We start from the raw sequence: 16674 nt of genomic DNA, 5'->3' as shown, positions 1-16674 counted from the left end.
GTTGTATCTTTCGGCTTTTCACGGTTAGGGGTCGCCACAGCGGAACTCTGGTCTGCTAATGATTGGCAGTAGATTTTTACGTACCGGCTTGCCAGGCCTGATGCACAACCTTCAACAAAGGTACGCCCATTCACACATGTCTCCACACAGAAGACGCTTTAGTTGAGAATCGAACAGGACAACATCTTACTGTGAGGCGACAATGCTACCACAGCACCACCACCTCAGCCACATATTAAACTAGAAGCTGAAATAAGAACAGAAGAGTGTGTCTACTAATGCTCCAACCATCTGTCACACACTTGGTTTCTATGGAATTACTAGCAGGTCAGAAAGTCACTACACTAGGCAAGTATTCAAAAATCAGAATACGGTAAAACATGAAAGAAAGAGAAATATGGTTTCCACTATTGTTTGCCTCACTCAAATGCTTTCTATAGGTAGAAGCCATGTCATAAAATTGTTGTAGTTGGCCAGGATTCACAGTCACCACAGAATAAAATATGAAATGAAAGAAACAAAAAACTATGTTTACTAATGTTTTAAAAGCCTGGCATTACTGATGTCTTTGTAAAGTAGCAGCAGCAAAGTCATAAAATGCCTGAAAGGCTACTTTTCTCAATGTGTGAAATGCACAGATTAAAGTAATGAATGGCTCACAGGGAAAGCTGTTGTCAGTACAATTGCAATTTGAGATGGAATTTGGCTGACACCTTTGAAACTTCCTGCAAGCACTCTTTCCCCACCCCCTCAGCCAAAGGTGAGCATGCTTAGAAAGGCAAACCTGAAATGTAAACAAAGGCTGAATCAAAACAAAAAATCCTGGGACTGTCCCTTTAAGCTCAACCATTCTTCTGAAGTTTTGCAAGTTAATCTCCTGCGTTTCTGTCTCTTCTGTTAAACAGTTACAATAGTGTATAAAAATATCTCTTCAGCACACATCTATACAATATGACATACAGTTCTAATACATTTGTAACACAGGCTTATGACTCATGTTGATATTCACAAAGGACACACGACCACTTACAAAATTCCAGATATCTGGGTTGGCAGTATCTTCTTTTGTTACATTTCTATATAAATCATATTAATATTCACAAATGACATATAATTATTTACAAAATTCCGGCTAGCTGGGCTTTTTGTTACAAATACCACTACTAATCCCATGCCCTTGACATAACATATGTGATGTGGAGTGATAAGAGTTGTAGCTGCACACACACAATTGAACAACTAATATGATACATCCACAATCTATTAGGGTAAACATGCACACTGTTCTGGCACTGTAATATCTGCAGGAGCTGTTAGAAGGGGCACTGTTATACCTGCATGCAACAGCATGGCTAATACAGGCTAGTTGCCTTGTGTGCATGGCATATATGTATATGGCACAGTCCACACTGTCACAAATGATATACATGCCATTAATGTTGTCAAACACCTATGTATGTAGTATGTGCATATGCAGAACAGGTTGCACACAATGCATCTGATGTAACAACTTCATTGGTGTTCCAAATTATCAGACAGTCATGTATATTCCACAGAAAGAATACCTAGGGTGTGGCCAAAAAGCTAAGTAATAGCACACTGTGACAAAGGTGGTACACTTCAGTTACACATCACTGGAAGATATGTAAGGAGGTACATGAAGAAGGGTGCACTACACAGTTATTGGTGTGATGAAGGCTGGGAACCATAAAGTTATTATGGCCTCTGATGTGCATGTCATTGACATACCCAGCACTTGTGTTACATTCAAGGGAGAAGTCAACACTGTGGCCACATGCTGGCAGATGTACCACTTACCATCTACCCCAGGATGTACCACTTACCATCTACCCCATATCTATTGGTCTGATTTATAGGGTGTAATGTCCACATCATGCTTGAGTGGTGCGTTTGTTTCCTGGTTCATCAAATCCCTCCATGTTTCTTGTCAATGCAAGGGTTGTTATGGCTGTGGCAGTGTTTTTTTAATGTGTTAATACTGTCTGTATTATATTAATATCACAGTTGCAGTCATTGATTGTGCGCAATCTGTAGTCCTTCAGGTAGCTATTTGGGCACAGCATGTGTATGTCATCTGTGATATCCATCACTTAACTAATTGGCAGGAAAGGGCCTAGAAGACACCCCTAATGTACTGACCTGATCACTGAACCTGATATATAGGTCATGTCACACATTTCAACATAGTGAGATACCAAGTATGTCATACACTGGTCTACCCATTTGGTGATATAGCTGTTTATGGCCAATATAACAGTATCGATTGAATACCTCAGTGTGGATTTGTGTCAGATGCCTTGACCTGGTCAAGTTCCAGAAGATGGTACTGTTGTCATAATGCATGCCCTCTATGACCTGTTTGAGGACATCTATCAGATATAATGAACTTGATGTAGCATTAATAACTCACACAGCTCTGTTGGACACACCTGGAATATTGGTAGTGTGTATATAGAATTGGTCCATGATAACATGTTGGTCTCCATAAAAACAAACTGATACAACTAAAACATTTATTGGTAGAACAAAGCTTTCAGATACAACAACCCTTCTTCAGTGCAAGATAAAAAGCAAACTCATTGAGTTATTTAAATACCAATTGAATAGCAATCATCCAATAAAACACAGCCAATAAAAACAAGTTTCCAATTAAACATATACATGAACAATTAAAAGCTAATTTATTAAAGGCAGAACAAAAATAACTGTTCTACCTTAAACATAACATCCTTTCTTTTAGGACAGGTTTGAGTGTAATCATTTTGTTAACACCAGGTAGAACATCTGCTTGTAAAAGTGTAATCCATTCATATTCTTTCAGCTCCAATTTATTATTAATATCACCTTCCCTGATTGTTTTCTGAAGCACAGTTAGCACTCTAAAGGTAAAACTATGTGCTGGACCATAAATTTCACCACTGCTGGGATGTGTAAATATGACATCACTGTTAATGGATGCACAACAACTGCAATTATGGCAGGGGACAGTTCCCTTCTTTGTTATAAGCTGGTTCATATTCGTACACTTTAGATCTTCGTAACAAAGTTTTTGTTTTAAGCTCTCACAGTTCTGAATCTAGCTTTTTCAGGAATAAGAAAGACCCTGTAATTCAGTACAACTTCTCAGAATATACCAATTGTTGTTAATTATATCCCTAACACCATCACTACACCTACTAAATGTAGTAAGATAGCATAATATATTTGCAGGATCCAAATCAGGTTGCATTTAATTATTAGTGCATCGTTCACTAAAGTAAGGGAGATATCTAATATCCTTGTTTTCAAGAACTTCTTTTTTCAAATCAACCAGAAATTTCCTATCATATCCCCTTTCAGTAAATTCATCAATAACAGCATCCAGTTGTTGTGTACATTTTTCTTTGTCAGTCTTAAGTTTGCAAACACGTCTATATTGACTCTTAACTATTCCCTTGAAAAGATGGGGAGAGTGCATACTAGTATAGTGGAGGTATTTATTTGTATGTACAGCTTTCATATAAACAGAAGTTCGAATACTATAATTATGTACTTCCATATCAATATCCAAGAATTGTATATGGTCAGAAGAACTATTCACAGTAAAATGCAATAATTCAGTGCTGTTATTTAGATAATTCACATATTGCTGTAGTTCTTGACTATCACCTTCTCAAACAAGAAAAACATCATCCAAAAAGCTTTTGTAAAAAAACACCTTAGAGCTGTATTCATTGGGGGGCATTATAAATATGTTCTATCTCCCATCTATTCAATACAAGGTTCACATATGTATTTGCGACCGGAGTACCCATCACAACACCAGAGACTTGATGGTCAAATTTGCTGTCAAACACAAATACGTTGTTCCTTAAGACCAGGTCTAAAAGTTCACAAATAGTTTCTATCTCCCTCCCAGGAAGTGGTAAATGTGTGCACAATAGTTCACAATTAGAATCAGTACCATATTCCATGGGAATGACTGAAAATAATAACCTTATGTCTAATGTGGCAAGCAATAATGGTTGTATTAAATAGATGGGAGACAGAACATATATATATATAATGCCCCCCAATGTGATAGGACATTTCTATTTGATTTGAAAAAAGAAGTTCTTGAGAACAAGGATGTTAGACATCCCCCTTACTTTAGTGAACAATGCACTAATAATCAAATGCAACCTGATTTCGATCCTGCAAATATATTATGCTATCTTACTACATTTAGTAGGTGTAGTGATGGCGTTAGGGATATAATTAACAACAATTGGTGTATTCTGAGAAGTTGTACTGAATTACAGCATCTTATTCCTGAAAAAGCTAAGACTTACCTATCGGAATTGTGAGAGCTTAAAACAAAAACTTTGTTATAAAGATCTAAAGTGTACAAATATGAACCAGCTTATAACAAAGAAAGGAATTGTTCCCTGCCATAATTGCAGTTGTTGTGCATCCATTAACAGTGATGTCATATTTACACATGCCAGCAGTGGTTAAATTTATCATATTAAATGTTTTGCAACATGTAATACTTGTTATATTGTCTATCTTGCAACATTTCAAACCCTTGCAGCCTCCTATGTAGGAAAATCTATTAGATGGCTTAGAGATAGCATTGTAGAGCACAGGTCTGACATAAAAAGAAGTAACCTAACAAACTCACTAGCCAAACATACTAGTGAGAATGGTCCAACATCTTTAGAGTGCTAACTGTGCTTCAGAAAACAATTAGGGAAGGTGATATTAATAATAAATTGGAGTTGAAAGAATATGAATGGATTACACTTTTACAAGCATATGTTTTACCTGGTGTTAACAAAATGATTACACTCAAACCAGTCCTAAAAGATAGGATGTTATGTTTAAGGCAGACCAGTTATTTTTGTTCTGCATTTAATAAATTAGCTTTTAATTGTTCATTTATATGTTTAATTAGAAACTTGTTTTCATTGGCTGTGTTTTATTGTATGATTGCTATTTGACTGGCATTTAAATAACTCAATGAGTTTGCTTTTTATTTTGTACTGAAAAAGGGTTGTTGTACCTGAAAGCTTTGCTCTACCAATAAATGTTTTAGTTGTATCAGTTTGTTTTTTTGCTGCTTCTTTGGACTTCACAAGCTGCTACTTAACCACTGTTCCTGTTTTATACTGATAACATGTCAGTCTCCCTCACAGTTGAGAAGAGTCAGAATGTCTCTATACATGCATGCATCAGGTGCTGTCCACCCAACTCGGGTGGATGCACGTTGATATAAGCCCTTGTATGGGAATATAGGCCATGTGTAGGGTGTGTTGAACTGTGTATTCAACCATATCAGGAAAGTGTATGTGCTGAGTCGTGCCATAGGTGATCTGCAATGTTGTCAGAGCCCATTGATTCTGTGTGATAGGCCTAGAAGAAGGTAAGACAGTGCATACCGCCTATCATGATCTTGGCTAGGTTTCTGACATAATCTCCCATGCAGTAAAAACAAAATGAAAACTCCAGCAAAGCTAGAACTTCCACTGAATGACCTCCCAAACCTCTTGTATCACAGGCACAAGGGTTATATGCAAATGGTCCTTATGAATATCAGGTGTTTCAGCTAATTGGCAATTCTGAATGCCCATGACTTGTTTCATCATTTTAATGGACAATTTCAGGCCAATAAAACCAAACCCCACTATCTGTGGATATGCATATTTTAGCCTTGTTATGACCTCCACAGCACAAGCAGAGTGTTTGACTAAGCATTAGAAACACAGGGCTGTTATACCCAGCTGATGTCCATTATCATTAGGGTCACTGCAAAAATATCCCAAACAACAAACTAAAACAATGAGTGAGAAGGTCATTGAAAAAACAATCAGTAAAAACAAAATGAAAACTCCAGCAAAGCTAGAACTTCCACTAAGTGACCTCCCAAATCTTTTGTATTAGATACAAGAGGTTTGGGAGGTCACTCAGTTGAAGTTCTAGCTTTGCTGGAGTTTTCATTTTGTTTTTACTAGTTGGTTATTCAGTGACCTTCTCACTCAATGTTTTAGTTTGTTGTTTGGGATATTTTTGCAGTGACTCTAATGAAAATGGACATCAAATGAATATAACAGCCCCGTGTTTCTAATGCTTATTCAAACACTCTGCTTGTGCTATGTTGATGAGGTAATAACAAGGCTAAAATATGCATATCCACAGCTAGTGGGGTTTGGCTTTATTGGCCTGAACTTGGCCATTAAAATGATGAATGCCAATTAGCTGAACCACCTGATGTTCATAAGGATCATTTGCATATATCCATTGTGCCTCTGATACAAGAGATTTGGGAAGTCACTCAGTGGAAGTTCTAGCTTTGCTGGAATTTTCATTTTGTTTTTACTGATTGTTTTTTCAGTGACCTTCTCACTCATTGTTTTAGTTTGTTGGTTGGGATATTTTTGCAGTGATCCTAATGATAATGGACATTAGCTGGGTATAACAGCCCTGTGTTTCTAATGCTTAGTCAAACACTCTGCTTGTGCTTTGCTGACGAGGTCATAACAAGGCCAAAATATGCATATCCACAGCTAGTGGGTTTTGGCTTTATTGGCCTGACATTGTCCATTAAAACAATGAAACAAGTCATGGCCATTCAGAATTGCCAATTAGCTGAAACACCTAATGTTCATAAGGATCATTTGCATATATCCCTTGTGCCTGTGATACAAGAGGTTTGGGAGGTCACTCAGTGGAAATTCTAGCTTTGCTGGAGTTTTCATTTTGTTTTGACCGATTGGTTTTTCAGTGACCTTCTCACTCATTGTTTTAATATTCTCCCATACAGGAATCATTGAGAAAACCACCACGCTGGGGATTGATGGGTAACCAATTTTCTGCTGACAGAACGCATCATGTGAAAGTTGGAGAATCAACCTATATCAGTAGAACTGTCACCATTGGCAAACTCCAGGGATCTGTGCTCGGCCCTTCACAGTTTGAACTCTATTTCTTGGCAGTTCAAGCTAAAGTATATGGCCTTTGGCTTACCAAATTTGCTTATTTTTCCATATTGTTTCCAATTATTGAGTCCACCAATGCTGATAACATAGTACAGGAGAAGCTAACGCACACAACTGAATGGTGACAAAGACATATGATCTACAAATAAATGCAGAAATGTGTGTGTGACATTGTGAGGTATTACCAACTCTACCAGCAGAAGTAAGACAGTGCATGTTTGGCATATGCAAGTTAGGCATGGCTGGCTGAAGTTTTATAAATAATCTTATATCATTTGACTGTCACATTGATTTGTACAGATGCTTGTATTAAAATGTATGTGTAACAGTTGCATATATTAAAATGCTGCAACAGAATCTTAACAGAGTTCTGAATGTATATTGTGCCAAAGTCAGGTGACTAGATGTGATGTTATTCTATAACCAGCTGAAGGATGGAATTATGGCAGCAGCAGTTTGTTGTTTGTTTTTCTTTTTCTGTAGAATCTGCTATAAAAAATCTATGTCAGTTATCAGAGTTCATTTGTTCAGTTGTTAGTCGTACATGTCAGTTAGTGTGAAGTATTTAATCTTGCCTTGTGGAAGTAAACATTTCAGCAGTACATATTGCCTTTCAATACTAAGTGAGTTAACTAGAAACAGTTTCTCTTTAGATCATTTAAGAATAGTACAGTGAAATTAGTTTAATATTATTTTCTTTTTTCTGCATCTGTGAGATTCTGTCCATCTGTGTTATTTTTATATTTATTATGACTGAAACCTGATGTTTATTGTAACTAAATATTAAGTATTCTCCTATTTTCTATTTTATTATTCATTATTAAATATTTTATAATGTTTTCATTGTGGCTGGTATTTTAGTGAATACTTTTAACATCTTGAGAGTACTTGTGGTTATTTTAGTGACACTGTGGCCACTCCTATAAGCCTTTACTGCTTCAGTCACACTATACCATTTATATCAGTATTAATTTGATGCAGTATAATTGATTACCTTTTTTAAGATCCTTAGAGTATCTGACTGTGCCAGCCTTTCCCAGATGTGTGTGTGTGTGTGTGTGTGTGTATGTGTGTGTGTGTGTGTGAAAAATCAAATATTCAAGTGTGTGCATCATATGCTTGGAACTGGGACACAGTACTCCAAGGTGAGTTTTGTTTTGGATCTGGAGAAACAGAGAGGCCAGTCCCAGATCTGAAGCAGGTTTCCTGTATGCTGTTGATGGAAATTGTGCTTGATGCCGAGAGTTGCATTTGAAATACTGTGTAAATCCATTCCTGTTTTAGTGACTGCCAGTCACTGGTGTCAGTGGTGAGGATTGAGACTCCTTGATTGCTGGCTTGGAGTAAAGAGGGGCCATCACAGTGAGTTTGTAATGTTGTCCATCTGAAAGTGGATTTTCATGTTAATCACAGCATTGACAACAGTCCTGCTAAGTAGAAAACCAGTGATGCAAGCACTGGAACACATGTAGATAACACTCTGAACTTTGACTACTAAGTGTCCACACTGGTATTGAATGCCTACTTTGTGCACATCATAAGTCACACCATCATATTGAGATCTTAGAATTGTATAACAGCACTGTAGTAAAACCTCATCACAACACTAACAGAGCATAATGCTCTCTTTTTTCATGTACCTCATCAGACACATGTAGCAACTGGAGGGAACACAGAGCTTTCTCAACAAGGTAACACGGGCCTATAAATCATGCCATGATGTATGTGGCTAGATTAAAAGTAATGTCAATGTAATCTTTATTGTATAGCATGAGGTGATGTCTGCCTGGCCTCCAAGCCAGTCTATGACCCTGCCCTGTTGAGAGTACTGCATATTCAACAATCTGATATAGCAGATGATATCAGCAGTGTATGTTGAGAAGAATATAACAGTGTCCCACATGCTGGTGTAAAATGTGCTCTGTAATGTCAAGCAACAGCTAACACAGAGTTGACTGCAGTGGGAATAGAACCCATACATATCTAAGTATACAGATTATAAAACTCAGTACTCTACATAAGCACCACAACTCTAGTCCAAATTGTAGTGTCTCAGACAACACTTTACGGCTGATGATAGCAGTGTCTATTAGGGAGAACATAACAGTGCCCCACATGCTGGTGTAAAATGCTCCCTGTAATGTCAAACAACAGCTCACACACACACATGCAGTTGACTGCTCTGAGAATAGAACCTCTAACTATCTAAACACACAAACTACATAACACAATACGTTATGCAAGCACCACAGTGCAAGTCCAACTTGGAATGTGTCAGATAACACTTTATAGCTGATGGCATCAGCAGTGTCTGTTAAGGAGAATATAATAGTGTCCCACATACTGGTGTAAAATATTTTCTGCAATGTCAAGCAACAGCTCACACAGTTGACTGCAGTGAGAATAGAACCCCTATCTAAGTACACAGACTACAGAACATAGTACTTTATACAAGTAATCTGACATGAATTTGACTTTTACAAGGTTGCAGGCCAACTTATAATGGATGCCATCAGCAATGCATGTTGGAGAGAAGATGTTGGGAGGCCTGCATAAAATAGATATGTGGGCATGTGCAAGTATCAAAATACTGTCAATTCGTGAGATTGGAGCAGTAACAGCAGGATGCACACTTCTGCTCTTCTGGCTAGACACACACACACACACACACACACACACACACACACACACACACACACACACACTAGACTGGAGTGAGAGCAGAACCCCTACCTATCTAAGTACACAGACTACAGAACTCAGTACTTTATGCAAGCATCATGGCACAAGTTTGACTTTTACACAGCTGCAGGGCAACTAATAGAGGATGACATCTGCAATGCATGTTGGAGAGAAGAAATTGGGACACCTGCATGAAATGGATGCTTAACCATGTGCAAGCATCAAAACTGTCAACCCATGGGATTGGAATGGTAACTGTATTATACACACTTCTGCTCTTCTGGCTAGACATGGAGACACACACATACCCAATTGACTGAAGTAAGAACAGAACCCCTAACTATCTAAGTACACAAACTACAGAACACAATATATTAGTAAAACAAAAAAAGCACAGCAGAGTGTAGAATCCCAGGACACAAATTTTAATGGAAATAAGCGCTTTTGTCAGGTACAAGAACAAAGCTTCTTCAGATAAAGAAAAAAAGTTATCTGTCTTACTTATACCACATTTGAAATACATCATGGTCCAACAACCAATAAATCTAAAACAATGATAAAAAATGCAAATTGCAACCTGCAACCCTAATAGTAACCCTTTGTTTACCAAAGTCTTTAAGCATGTAAACTTTTTTTTAAAAACATATAGAACAAATATATAAGAAACTATTTATATGTTTACAAATATATAAACAAACATTCATGCTTGTTGACCGACATGAGTTTAAAAACTATACTTATTAGCTTTCAAACTGTTTTAATTTTAAAGTACTGGAGATGGTCATTCAGCCCAGGGAGAAAACATGCATTCAAATAAATTTTCCACCAAGTTTCTTTTTATTCCAAGTATAGTTTCCAAGGGTCATTATAGGGACTTTTTTGAACTTGATGCACTACCACAAATTTAAATTGATGTTCAGGGTACTTGGTCAAATGCCGATATAGGGCATTAGTCTCCTTCTTGTGGGCTATATTATATTGCTCACATATTCTCTGAGCAAGTTTACGTTCAGTTTTGCCTACATAAAAGGCAGGACATTGCAAGCACAAAGTAATATATACTACTGACTGGGAATAACAGGAATATTTTCCTTTTATATCAGTATTTCTTCCCCTTATGCTAACACTTGTACCAATAAAAATGTGTGTGCACTGACTACACATTCCACATGGAACCATCCTCCCAGTGTTAGTACTGTTCTTAACCACTTGCTTCTCCATAATGTTTTTTAAATTAGGTGCACACCTGTACACAATATTAGGATGTAAGCCCAGTCTGTCCTGGATATCCTGGTCACTCATAATAATTTTCCAATTGTTATTCAAAATATCAGTAATAAGGAAACTGTTATTGTAATATGTGGTAAAAAAAGGCAAACAACTTTTTCTTTGCCCTAGGTTATATTCAGGGTACCAGATCCCATCTGAGGCACAGTATCCTAATTACCATTCATCAAAGATGCCATACTTCCATCTTCCTGATATAAGGAAAAATCTTGCAAGAGGGGCTTATATTCACAATTATTATGCTTGTTAACCACCTCATTATGAACTTTACCCAATAACCATGGTGGATAGCCTCTATTGGAAAACATTTTGAGCATATATGTACATTCCTGAAGAAAATCATCATGGTCCATAACCATACGAACGGTCCTAACTAGTTGCCCTTTTACCACTCCCCTTTTAACATGAAAAGGGTGACTGCTGGTGTAGTGGAGATAACTGTTGGAGTGGGTAGGTTTTCTATAAATAGAAGATCTTAGTGCATAATTGTCTGGGGACTTGGTAATTAAAACATCTAAGTAAGCTATTTTATCCATACCAGTGGTATGTGTAAACTTCAAAAATGAGGTGGTCTGATTAATATACTCAATAAAATGTGAAATTTCATCTAATGGTCCTACCCATGCAATAAACAGATCATCCAAATATCTCATATACATCTTAATATAGTTGTAAAATTCAGAAGAAAACAACACCTCTCCCACCAAGCCATGACAATATTAACAAATAATGGGCCACATGCAGAGCCCATTGCTACCTTCAGCATCTGTTTAAAATAATGCCCTTCAAAATAGATGTAATTATGGTTTAATATCAGTTCCATTAGTTGACTAAGGGTATTAACTTTATCTTGACCTAGACCCACCACTTGACACAGAAAGTCTGAAAACCATTCCATGCTCACATCATGTGGGAAGTAACTGTACAAATCTTTAACATCAACAGTAATAAAAATCCCTTCTTCAAATGGACTGATCTGATTACATAAGGTCAAAAAGTACCAGGAGTCACAGCATAAATATGGTATTTTAGATACTACATGTCTCAGTTCCTTGTCAAGAAAACATGTGATGTAACAAGTCTTAGACTAACCTGAGCCAACTATGGAATGTGTGTGTGTGGGGGGGGGGTCCCATACATTTTTGTGTATCTTTGGTATACCAAAGATACCAGAAATTTTTGCCAAATGATTGTCATGTAATTAAATTTTGTTATAGAAATTTGTCCCTGAATTAACACATCAGATAATGCATAATCTATGTACTTATAACCTACATTAACTTCATTCAAGGGCACTTCAGTATAAACATCATCATATAAAATAGTAAACATGCGCTGAACATAATCATTATTTTCCATGATAATTACCCTCCCCCCAATCTGGTTGCATAAATCTCAGGTTATTCTGTGATTTTAATTCCTCAAGTAACACCCACACTGCAGATAAATATTTTCAACATAACCTGTGTTAGAAATAAAATGCCTAAAATCCACAACACAGGCTTTCTCAACAATTTTTAAAGTATGATTTAAGTCTGGATTGTAAGTACTAGGAACCCGTAGGACATTATCAAACTCTAAAATGTCACAAAACAATAATTGCAAGTTCAAATTACGTATGTACATTTTTAAGTCCCAAATAAGCTTAACCACATCAGCTGAATTACTGGGCACAAAAGTATACCCTTTACAAAACAAATCAGCATAGCCACCCCACTGTAATTGTAAATCTTAAAGTCTCCATTGGAGTTGGAAACAATAATATAAAGTTCAGTTACAGTCACCTCTGAAAACTTGCCATTGCTGTACCCATTCCTCCAATTCTTCCAATTTGCTCGATTCTTCTGGGGGTAGGAGTTCTGGTTCTGGATCCTCTGGTTTCAAAGTCACTCTGAGCACTGTACTGTGGGCAATTTTATAGGGTCAGTAGCTCCTTCACTATCCACAGCATCAACACTAGGTGCTCCAGACTCGCTGTTTCCCCTCCATCCAGCTTGTTGACCTCTTGGTAGATTAGGGTAAACTTTCCCCTGATGGTAAGCCAAATGGTCCCTCTCAGCTTTTTATTTTTTCTACTGGAAATGAGCATACACATATTGTCTATTTCCTTAAAAATACTTTCATATCGTGATTTGAAAATATTAAAAATGACATCACTGGTGATAGTTTTATCCATTACTTTAATTTCTTCATAAAGTTTATCCACAGAAACGCTGTTGTGTTTGATAAGTAATTCCATTTATTCACAGCCATGCCTATCAAACATGGCTAGCAACTCCTGGTGTAGTAAGGAATGCTGTACAAGCCCCGTCAGGTATTTCCAAACCCTTAAACCTTTTGGGACCTGTTGAACTCTCAAACATTCCCTGAAATACATATTTGCATGATGCAATTTGTGATAAGCAGTCAATTTTGATTTAAAGTATTTTAATTTACCTTCAAAGTCAGGGGACACGACCCGTGAATTTGCATCACTTGGTATCTCCCTCTGCAGCCAACTATCCCAGGTACATGGCTGCAACTGCCTTTCATTACTCCCAATTACGGGAGTAAACATCCCATTGTTCTGCTATTGGCCAGATGGAATCTGCTCACCAGAGTCTGTGTCACTCATCCCCTGCAGAATCTCTGGGGTGTTGTTAAATTCACCAGCATTTTGTACAAGTCCATTACCAGACCAATTTACTGAAATTCTCTGTTTTGTTAACTGCTGAACAAAAGCAGTAAGATGATGCACAGAATCATGTAGAAGCATAAAATTTGCCTGTGAAATGTGTCCATGTTCTTCTTCCACCCTGCCAGAAGCCATAACCAGGAACCACAAAAATCAGCAACCAAAACTAGTAAAACTAAAAAAGCACAGGAGTGTGGAGAATTATATGGCGTCTTCTGTTGGTTTCTTGTTGTTACTTGCATTTACATACATGCATAACTATTTATTGTGACCAACTAGTCTTATTACTGTATTGTACTAAGTACAATAAATTCACAGAGACAAACTGCTTCAGTTAATATGCATTTTTACTATTACATTCTCCTTTTGGATCTACAAGCATGCAACCCAGATGTTATCAGCTCTCTATGGCAAACTCCCAAAGCTTGTTTATACACACTCATATTTATACCAAAAGGTCTGATATTTTTTCTCAAAGTGTGATGTATAACAGTTTTCATTTGTTCCCTTGTCCTTGGTTTTTTATAGTTTGATGATCCATGGAAACTCAGTCTTGCATTATCTGAAACATGGTGTTCCAGCACTGTCTCTTTACTTCATTGATGTCTTTTCAGCTGCCATGTGTGCAGTTATTTTTACAGACTTTGTTTCTTAATAACATACTCCTTTACATGGATGCCAATATCTAATTAAGCTATGCCAACACACTTATTACTTTGTATTTTTCAGCATTTTATACTATTCCTAAATTAACCCTTTATATTTCATATCATTCTTGCAGCTTTTTATTCCAGCTAATAATCATGCTAGCAACAGTTACTATTATTCTTTCAGGTTCCCCTTATTTTATTTGTTTTGGAAGAATGGACTAAACTTTAGTTAAAGAAAAGACTGCATTTGCTTTGTCAGCATTGCTCTTTACAGTATTTACCATGACTTGTTGAGTTATAGCAACTCTTTGTAACCTGCAGCATATTAAACAATTTCAAGCTATCATCATTATTATGACCCCTAAAACTACCAACAAAGGATTTGTTAACCAATTTAGCAATTTGGTCCCAGATGATGACCATCTTGTGAATATATCCCACCAATTATGGGCAGTGTCAGCTTCTGTTATTGTCTTTTACTATTAACAGTGGGTTATTTGAAACCACACATACAAACTGTGGTGCCACTTTAACAAACATTTTGAAATTTGAAAACAATATTGTTCATTTACACAATATTTTATTCATTTTACATATTTATATACATTAGTACTAAATTGTAATCTGTCTATCAAAGATACTTGTAATGACTTACTAAATAGTAGGCTTCCATTATGCTTGTAAATGTACAATCTGTGAGATATTTTGTCCTACTAGTTTTCATACCAAACTCTTTTAAATCTGCATTTTGGTAGCTTTAAAACTTGGAAATGTAATTTTGAAGTACAATATTGTTTTCTGGTATTGTTGTCCTATCATAGTACAAGTGGATGGTATTTTTACCATTTGATCTGTATGAAGTATTGGCCTGTTACCCAAAATGTAAGTATTTTAACCCATGGTCCTTTTCTTGTATTACTGTGTTGTTTATACAAATACCTTTTTTCCCCTGTTGAGTTTATTCTTATTTTTGTGTTAAATGCTATCCTCCCAAAGGTACATGCTGTATGCTTTGTACAACTGAAATTGTCTTATGTTCTATTCTGTGTGAAATATTGTAATTCCCTCTGTTTTGATGTTCAGAATGATGCAAATGAAATGCAGATGCCTCTGTTGAATGCTGTGTGCCTTGTTTCACAGCTGCATTTTTATCTATAATCCTTGAAGCATGTTCTAGACACTGATCACTCAGCTTGTCTCAAGCTGTACCAAATATATGTATGCTAGCAAACAGAAATACATGCATTGAACTAATTATATTATTTCTACATATATTATAGCAACAGATGTGTATATGCATCTAACTAGAAAATAGATGTGCACATGCATTTATGCATTTTTAAACATATATATCACTGTATACATTCTCTCTGTTTTATTTTAAATCCAAATCTGTCTATATTAGTATGTACTTTTTAGTTAAGTTATATTGTTACTAACTAGAAACACACTGAGAAACAAAACCTTTAGTTTTATTTTAATACAGCAAGTTAACACAGTTTTATAATGTCAACACAATGATGACAACCATTACTATTAGAACTGGATGAATTTGAATATGATTCTATACAGTGATGTCCTATACAGTAATTTATTGACAATGCTTGAGGATTTTATTGCAAAGGCATTGCAGTCTTTTTTTTTGAAAAAAAAAAACACATTTTCCTTTCAGATCTACAAGCATGCAACACAGCTGTCAGCTCTCTATGGCAAATTCCCAAAGCTTATTTATGCACAGTGATATTTATACCAAAAAGTCTGATATTTTTTCTCAAAGCCTGATGTATAACAGTTTTCCTTTGTTCCCTTGTCCTTGGTTTTTTATAGTTTGATGATCCAGGGAAACTCAGTCTTGCATTATCTGAAACATGGTGTTCCAGCACTATCTCTTTACTTCACTGATGTCCTTTCAGCTGCCATCTGCGCAGTTATTTTTGAGACTTTGTTTCTTAATAACATACTCCTTTACATGGATGCTAATATCTAATTAACACTTACTACTTTTTATTTTTCAGCATTTTATGCTATTCCTAAATTAACCCTTTATATTTCATATCATTCTTGCAGCTTTTTATTCCAGCTAATAATCATGCTAGCAACAGTTATTATTATTCTTTCAGAGTGTGTAGAATCCCAGGACACAAACTTCAGTGGAAATAAGTGCTGTCATCAGGTACAAGAACCAAACTTCTTCAGATAAAGAAAAAAGTTATCTGTCCTACTTATACCACATTTGAAATAGATCATGGTCCAACAACCAATGAATCTAAAACAATGATAGCAATGTCTTCCGGCTTTTCCCGGTTAGGGGTCACCACAGCAGAACACCGGTCCACTTATGATTGGCAGTAGATTTTTTATGGTGCTGAGGTGCCAGCCCGACACCCAACCTTCAACGAAGGCA

General features: G+C 36.5%; 1 pseudogene; it reads right to left on the bottom strand.

Moving 5' to 3' along the window:
* The window catches only part of LOC122803766, a 44242-nt pseudogene extending 41205 nt beyond the window's left edge, over positions 1–3037 (bottom strand).
* Between the last annotated feature and the right edge of the window lie 13637 nt (positions 3038–16674).

Source organism: Protopterus annectens, chromosome 6.part0, assembly GCF_019279795.1.
Source record: "Protopterus annectens isolate FY-2018-M chromosome 6.part0, PAN1.0, whole genome shotgun sequence".
In the NCBI taxonomy this organism is placed as follows: domain Eukaryota; kingdom Metazoa; phylum Chordata; order Ceratodontiformes; family Protopteridae; genus Protopterus; species Protopterus annectens.
The sequence above is the reverse complement of the archived record's forward strand: the minus strand, read 5'-3'. Positions and strand labels throughout refer to the sequence as shown.